General features: G+C 34.2%; 1 long non-coding RNA gene across 1 annotated transcript; it reads right to left on the bottom strand.

Annotated features, from left to right (window-relative positions):
• Positions 1 to 248: 248 nt before the first annotated feature.
• Positions 249 to 7,447, bottom strand: LOC126832231 (uncharacterized). Its single transcript, XR_007684619.1, has 6 exons — positions 7,342 to 7,447; positions 5,720 to 5,831; positions 4,973 to 5,055; positions 4,221 to 4,318; positions 3,129 to 3,632; positions 249 to 2,576 (listed from the first exon to the last, which is right to left on the bottom strand). It is a non-coding gene; the product is annotated as an uncharacterized LOC126832231 (long non-coding RNA).
• Positions 7,448 to 8,224: the final 777 nt, after the last annotated feature.

Here is an 8,224-nt window from a genome sequence, read left to right as displayed (position 1 = left end):
TTTCTGCGATTGGGGTTGTTGCTGTCAAGCGGGATGGGGGAGGGATCTGTTGTTTCCTCAATTCTTGTAAAACGAGACTACACGGTCATAATATTACTGATGTATTACCAATCATGTAAATCGTGGTGATGACAGGTTGGAGAGGATATTTAAAACTGACAACATGACGATAAAGTGTATATTCATGACTAGTCATGCTTTATTTATTGTTTGAAATTATATACAAAACATTAAACTGAATTCGCTTCCTATTGTTGTATAGCCAGGGTATACCGTGCATCATGGACAATAACGGTCCTTAAGCCACGTTTATCTTGAATAACCAATCACGATGAAGGAGGAAACACTAACAACCCAAATTACTTATAGCATTGAACTGAATTTGTTTCCTATTATTGTAGTGTACACGTTCATACATTCAATATGGCCTGGGTATACCGTGACTCAAAGACAATGACGATCGTTAAGCCACGTTTATCTTCAGAAACCAATCACGATGAAGGAGGAAAACACTAATAACGAAATATAAAATATTATTTCCGGGAATGAAATGAAATCAACATGTCCACAAGAAATTGATTGCCAAAACCTTTAGATCTAAAATTAACGACCAAATAAAACTTACTGATTTTATTTCCAAACACAGCTGATGCATATTATTTGTTGGAAGAACTCCCCAAAAACATAATGTACAAAACAACACCTGTGATCAGGTATCTGTGTATAAAACAAACGATAAACTCCGTATTCAACAGTCTAGTATATTTTTACACAAGACACGGCGTTCCGCTTCACATTCACTGTTACTTTACTGGACCTAACTTGGACTACCCCTTTTTTTAACGCAAGAAGATCATGATTCAGAAAATTTAATTAGAGGAGTTAATCTATCATGCGCGTATTTATAAATCTCAATGGGTCTTATATCCTCACCAGTACTTGTTGCAATCATTATTTTACTTAAATCCCTGGCAATGTCTACCTCGTTAAGAAATATCCATATTTCATTATGCCATACTTAACAATTGGAATTATGATCACTCGCTGTCTTATATAATGATTATTAACGTATCTGAGATCCACATTTCTTAAATTTAACTTTAGTAAATCCCTGTAATATATCCAACCCCTGTATAAATAATGACAGGTGTTATCCATCAGAATTTTAACAAGATGGCCGCCAGTAGTTAGACTCCTCTTAGAGAGCTTCAATAATTAGTGAAAAGCGACTAAATAACACATAATAACTAAGGTATGTGATAATATCCATACATCCTGATGTGCCTGGAGTAAACACTATATATAAAGTATTAACTCATGCTGTATTAAAAGGACCTCTGAGTTAAAATCTCCAACCACTGTGAAAACTTGCTTTGTGAGCAGCCATCTTTGTTACCTTTGTGATTTCTTTGACTCACGAACGTTCAACAGCCAGACCCTACAGAAAATCAACATCCTTATCAGTGGTATCATATTATTTATTATTATTATTAAATCATTACTACCAATATACACTCAAAACTTAATGTATACTCCAGCCAGGGCTAAAGAAGACAGGAAAAGAAAGGGTTCAACGTCCCCATTTCAAATACAAACAGACCTTTTCTTGGCTACTGGTGTCAGAAGTAGTAATTTAAAAAAAAGTAAACTCCAGCAGAGCACAATTACCACCTTCATGTCTGAAAATATTGAACCCAACTCCAGCTACGAGTACTTAGAAAACACTATGAGCGACGCGGAATCCCCAATAAATGACAAGCCTGAAAACTATATCCCTCTGTCATCCACTCCTGTCCCTGATGAGGCATTTATCAACACTCTAAATGCTGTTACCCAGGAATTATCTAGAGCATTTGGGAAACCAGAGGTACAGAATGCCATTCGACCTTTGATAACACCCATTCTAAGAGAAGAGATTGATAAATATATTACTCCCTTAAGAAAGGAAATAAATGACCTCAAATACGAAATCTCGTCTGTTACGCTGCAGTTAAATGGCATGTTAAATGAACGATGTGATGACCTAGAGCAATATGGTAGGCGAAACTGCATCCGTATTAGTGGTAAAGCTGAAACGCCCAACGAAATAGTCGAAAATAAAGTAATCGAAGTCCTTAAAAAAATCATCCCAGCCATAACACCGACTGCCATAGAAAATAGTCACAGAGTAGGTAAACCTATCATGGGTAACCCCAAAAAGATTATCGTTAGACTATCTAGCTATAAAACTAAAGTATCCATAATGCGTGGCAAGAAAGTCGTAAACTCAGCAGAAGACAACATCTATATAAATGAGGACTTAACACGGTACAGAGCTCATATCTTTAAACACACTAGAAAATCATTCAAATCAAACTTAATCAATGGATGTTGGACGCGTGATGGCAAAATCTTTATTCACGAAAGAAAACCTGATGGAACAGATGGTTCTATAAAACGTATACACAGTATAGTCCAAATTCCTGGATATAAGCCATCGGCAGAGGAACTACTCCACTTCAACTTGAGTCAAAATATCCAAAGTGAACCGGAATCAACAGATGTTTAATTAATATTGTGATCCATCATCAAGTTCCCTATAAGATACAAAATTATTATTATTACTATTACTATCAATACCAATTAATGTTTAATTATTATTGTGATCCATCATCAAGTTCCCTATAAGATACAAAATTATTATTATTACTATTACTATCAATACTAACTTACTTTATATCATTTATACTACATGCTACTGTTAACTGGTATGAAATGGCCAGTCCCAAGTAAATTATTAATAATTGGCTGTCTGATTAGATAAACTCACAGACTAAAATATTTCGGTCCATCCCAAACACTATTAATCAATCATGCAATTGATTTATACTATTACTAAGGAAAATAATTCAATCAAAACCAGGACAATTTTAAATCACAATAGACCCTGCTATTATGGTAAAACCTCTTAAGTATCATCAATTAATCAGGTCATAGTTATCTACAAATTAATAAATTATTTGTGATGGCTGAATGGTTGTAACACATACCCACTAGCACCCGATCAAAATTAGAGCACAACAGCTAATGCAAGCTTTCAAAAGGAACCAGAACCTACGCATATCGCAAGGTCAAGCATCATTACTTACCAATCTTATCTCTAAGTATTCATTAGGAGTCCATTAATAGTCCCTTTTCTTTTGTTCTCAGCCCCAATCTAAGCTAGTGCTACTATGCTTAAACCATGTCTTATCTGAAACACATTTTATGAATGAACTATGACTCCCTTGTATAATATGCACACTGTTATTTTATGTACACATGTACCTTGGTTAAATCAGATTTCCTGTTATGAAACACATTTTGTACTATTCTATTATTGTAAAATCTTTAAGTATTGTTACTTAATCAAGCCATAATAGTCCTTAGTTAACGTTAAAGCATATTAATTGTGATTCACTTTACTAGTATCTGCTCACATCCATCAGCACAACAGCTATTGTAAGCTTCTTATAGGAATTTGCAATCTTGCACATTCGAATCAAGGCCACTAAGTATGAATCATGATTTATCCAAAAGAAGAACAACATAACTTATCTAAACAGTCTGTCAATAAGGTGTCTGCATTGTCTTCTACACCATCATCTTCAACCCTATAATCAAAGATACTATGTTATACTCAAATCTCGATTTACTAAAACCAATTTAATCTGTATGAATTAATGAACGAAATGTGGCTTCATTGTATGATGCTCTATTCAAGTACTCGCTTGACCTAATAAGATCATCCATTTCAAATCAACACCTTCCTTTTGTGGTAAATCCTCTAAGTATCGTTAATTAAATTAAGCCATAATAATCTTTAGTTATTTAAGCCATTAATTGTGGTGATTGTAACCTTATCCACCTTACTACCATGTGATCAAATCCAACAGCCCAACAACTAATGCTCCCGGCTTGGTCCCCCCTTGTCAGTGGTGCAGAATGGAGGGCCTTGCGAGGCCAGCTGACTAGTTTGTGCGGATGGGACGAAAAACCTTGGTCCAAGATCCTCGACAGTTGGAATTCCATATAAGAATAGGCCGTAGTGCCGCTGACCGGGCAAATTTCCCTCATAGCACCCATTGGCCCAGTTCGGAGCAGGACGTTAAATCCCATTTCTTTTCATTTCCAACAACTAATGCAAGCTATTAAATGGAATTGGCAAATTCACATATCCTAAAAATGAGCAACATACGTACATCACCAAACTTGTCTCCAGGTAAGGTGTCCACAATTGTTCTAACTCCATCGTCTACGCATCTTCAATCAAAACAAATCTATCCGAAGCATGTTATACCTGAAATTAATTTAAACTATATGATCTTAAGAATGCAATATGATTCTCTTGTACAATCTGCCATAGTATTATTTTCATAACAGGCATAATGTTAATATACATGTACTAGTAATAATTATTATGCCAACCCAATCAGCAGCCACTAATTACAATAGCTCCTTATAATTGTATGCTTTAATCACTTGATACCATAGAAACTGTTATTATCAGCATTATGAATCCATAAATGTATTTTGTACTTATAAGCTGTATGTATGTATATTTGTAACTGCACTGTATTACTTGTTCTCTGTCTTAACATCTGCTTAGAAGTAAAAGCGGTGTAATCCATATGTATAAAAGCTTATCGTAATAGACGGACATGTTGCACAGTAACAAAACATCTCAAATAGACCTCTTGAACTTTAACTGAAACATATATATTTCTACTGAATGAATCGGAATGCAAACTAAGCTTAGGACTAAAACATGCATTGGATAATGTTAACCTAATTTACCATCCTACTAAAAAAAAAATGTTATGTGCTAATTATAATGTAATATAAATTGTTATAAATGGCCCCTAGTAAGTAGCCTTCACTGTATGGACACATTCATTGAAGTACACTAATCCAAGACAGTTAACCACTAAGAAGTCATTAGTTCACCACCTACATGCCACCGGATTTTCATCATCTTTTCTTCTACTCACATATCTACCAACTTGATCTAGGAGACCAAACCATCATGATAGTGCCCTAAAATAAACCATTATATTATAAATAAAAACAAAGTTACCCTTGAACATATGTCACTTCCGGTACCGATGAAACCATTAAACAGGTTTCCATTTAAGCATTGCACACATCACTTAAAATGTACGCAGAATCAACCAAATCCGGCAATATCAATTCATTGTATACATTCATTACATGTAAGTGATCCTGACAACATTACATTACTTCCGGTGATAATGAAAATGTTAAATTAGTTTCATGAAATCAGAAATAGCATAAGGCATCACATGGTGAAAATTTTATGTAAATCGAATAATATTTGCCAAAATCCTTGAAAAGTGACTTGTAGAAAATCGTCTATTTCTCTGCAACCGTACATGTTAGAAACCATTTTTTGGTATTTGTATGATCATGTGAGTTCAATCTATTTGTTAATTGGAATCAAATATCATAATTGTATATAAAAAAATACAAATCAGACTCATTTGAATAAAATAAAATAAAATAAAATATCTGTTTTGAAGGCTAAAAATACAGTTTTTGTCACAATGACATTACTTCCGGTAACAGTAAAAGTGTTAAATTACTTGTATGAAATCTTAAATGGCATTAGGTATCACACACGGGGAATTTTATGAAAATCGAATAATAACACTTTTATGGACCAAAAACCTTGAAAAGTTACCTGTTGAAAATCGTCTATTTCTCCGCAACTGAACAAGTTAGAAACCATTTTGTGATATCTATATGATCGTTTGGGTTCATTCTATTAGTTGATTGGAATCAAATATCAAAATCTTAAACAAACAACAAATACGACTCATTTGAATAAATTATTTGTTTTGAAGGTTATAAATACAATTTTTGCCCAAATTACGTCATTTCCGGTGACATTGAAAATGTTAAATTGGTTTGACCTGGTTAAAATTGACATTACGCATCAAATGGTGTCACTTTTATGAAAATCGAATAATAATTGACTCTTATACTGGCAAACTAGCGTAAAAAGTGACTCAAATAAAATTGCCCATTTCTCGGCAACTGTTCATGTTACAAATTAATTTTCACATACATTCTCTTCGTATGGATTATTGCTACTAGTTTATGAAAGTTGCGAAGAAATATTTTAAAATATGAAAAGCCTGAATGGGTTGTGAATAGCTCATTTTTTCACCTTTAAATCGAAATGATCCGAAAACGAAATAAAAATTAAAAAAACTGAGCGCGATGATTTCTGCACATTAACAGGGCAAACCCTTTCAGTCATACCAGATTTGAAAAAAATAATATTTGCTTTCAAAAAGTGGTACCGAACTCTCAAAATTGCAGTTTTTGCTAAATTTATGTTACTTCCGTTGCCGAAAGGAAAATGTACCGGTAACAAAAAAAAATGACATTTTGGACCGCGGAACATATGAACTTTGTTTTATACAAATCGAACAATAAATAATTAATCCAGGACTGAAAAACTGAATTAGCCAATGGGGGCCAAGGAAAAATACGGTGAAAACAAATGTTGACATTTTTTATCAAATCAGATGACCCTTTAACCCTTGGTAAAATACCACATAAAAATATTCATTAATAAAAAAGTTTTTCGTAAAAATTTAAATTTTCAAAATTTGGCGCCTAATATCTCCGAAGATTCGTCGAAAATAAAAAAATTCAAAGAACGAAAGCTATGTGCCTTGTCTCTGGCTATGTCAAAATGTATCAAATAATACAATCCGACAATTATTGATAATATTACGGCAAAATATCGAAAAACGACAACTTCGGTGATTTCGGACATTTCGCATCGTCGCAGAACGTTGGAAATAGCTTTAAAATTTAAGTCAAAGCCACTTTCCCAGTAAAACCGAAAACATCGAATCGATCCGACAAGTAGTTTCTGAGATATGCTCAAATGGAAAAATAATAATAATAATAATCCGAACAAAAACAATAGTGTTTCACACTGGCTACGCAGTGTGAAACCCTAATTAGAAATATAATTACAACCTCAAACATATAACAACCACAAACTTACAACCACCAGCGTATTACCCCCCACAATACCTCTAGTTTATAATGAACATACTTCGTGCTAAAACAAATAAAATCACTTGCTAAACAGTACGGCCTAAATTCCCTACCCAAATTGCCTATTAAAACCTAAGTCGGAATAGCCATGCCTACTGCGTGGGTGGGTTACTTACAGGCCTCATGGTTCTTTCAAACTACATGCTTTATATAAAATAATGAACAATTTATACTAAATCTATACATTAAACTTAATAGAAACATAGATAGGCTAACAATACTCACCTGCAACGGTACATATGAATATCTCCCACCCGTTAACTGCTCACAAACAACGTTCACCAGTAAAAACAACACCAGCACTGGTGACACCAGATCCATTCAACGCGTGTATAACATCACGTGACTATTAACGCTCACGATTATCCAGGCGCTAAAACATCAAAGATATCGCTTAGCTCTCTCTCCTCGCGGGCCATACCAAGCGAACAATCTCCGGCCAACTGATTGTCTCGCAGTCTTGTAAATATCTGTGTACATATGTTGAATTAATTTTAATGTTACCACCCTTGTGTATATATGTTCAAATTGATAAACACTACCTTTTATATAGGCATAAGTCTTCACTAAGTACAACATCCCTCACGATTTTTCACGATTTTAATTATCCATTATTCATTTCGGCTAAGCCAAAGACAATTGCAATATGCAAAGACTTCCCAAAAATATATATAATCTTGTCAAATTTTAAGGCCAACAACCGGAGACTATCGCTCGCTTGCTTACGCAGTTGCATTATCTTTACTATCGCCGCAGTTTGTCTGTCACCACTACTAACCCGTTCTCTCTTACTACTCTCAGGAAATATCGAACCCAACCCAGGCCCAAATACACAAAACAATAACCGACTCTCAGTAGTGCATTTGAATGTAAGGAGTCTTAAAAATAAACTTGATTTAATAACTGCAGAATTAACTAGCTATGATATAATAACATTAAGTGAAACATGGCTTGACAAAAACATCACATCTGAGTCTATAGCTTTACCTAACTACTATCTGCCGGTCAGGAAAGATAGAAATAACCGCGGGGGTGGGGTGATTATTTATGTTCGTAATTCCATATCATTCAAACGTAGAAATGACTTAGAAAATGAATCCATTGAATC

This window comes from Patella vulgata, chromosome 9, assembly GCF_932274485.2.
Source record: "Patella vulgata chromosome 9, xgPatVulg1.2, whole genome shotgun sequence".
Classification (NCBI taxonomy): Eukaryota; Metazoa; Mollusca; class Gastropoda; family Patellidae; genus Patella; species Patella vulgata.
This window is presented reverse-complemented; position numbering and strand designations above follow the sequence as displayed.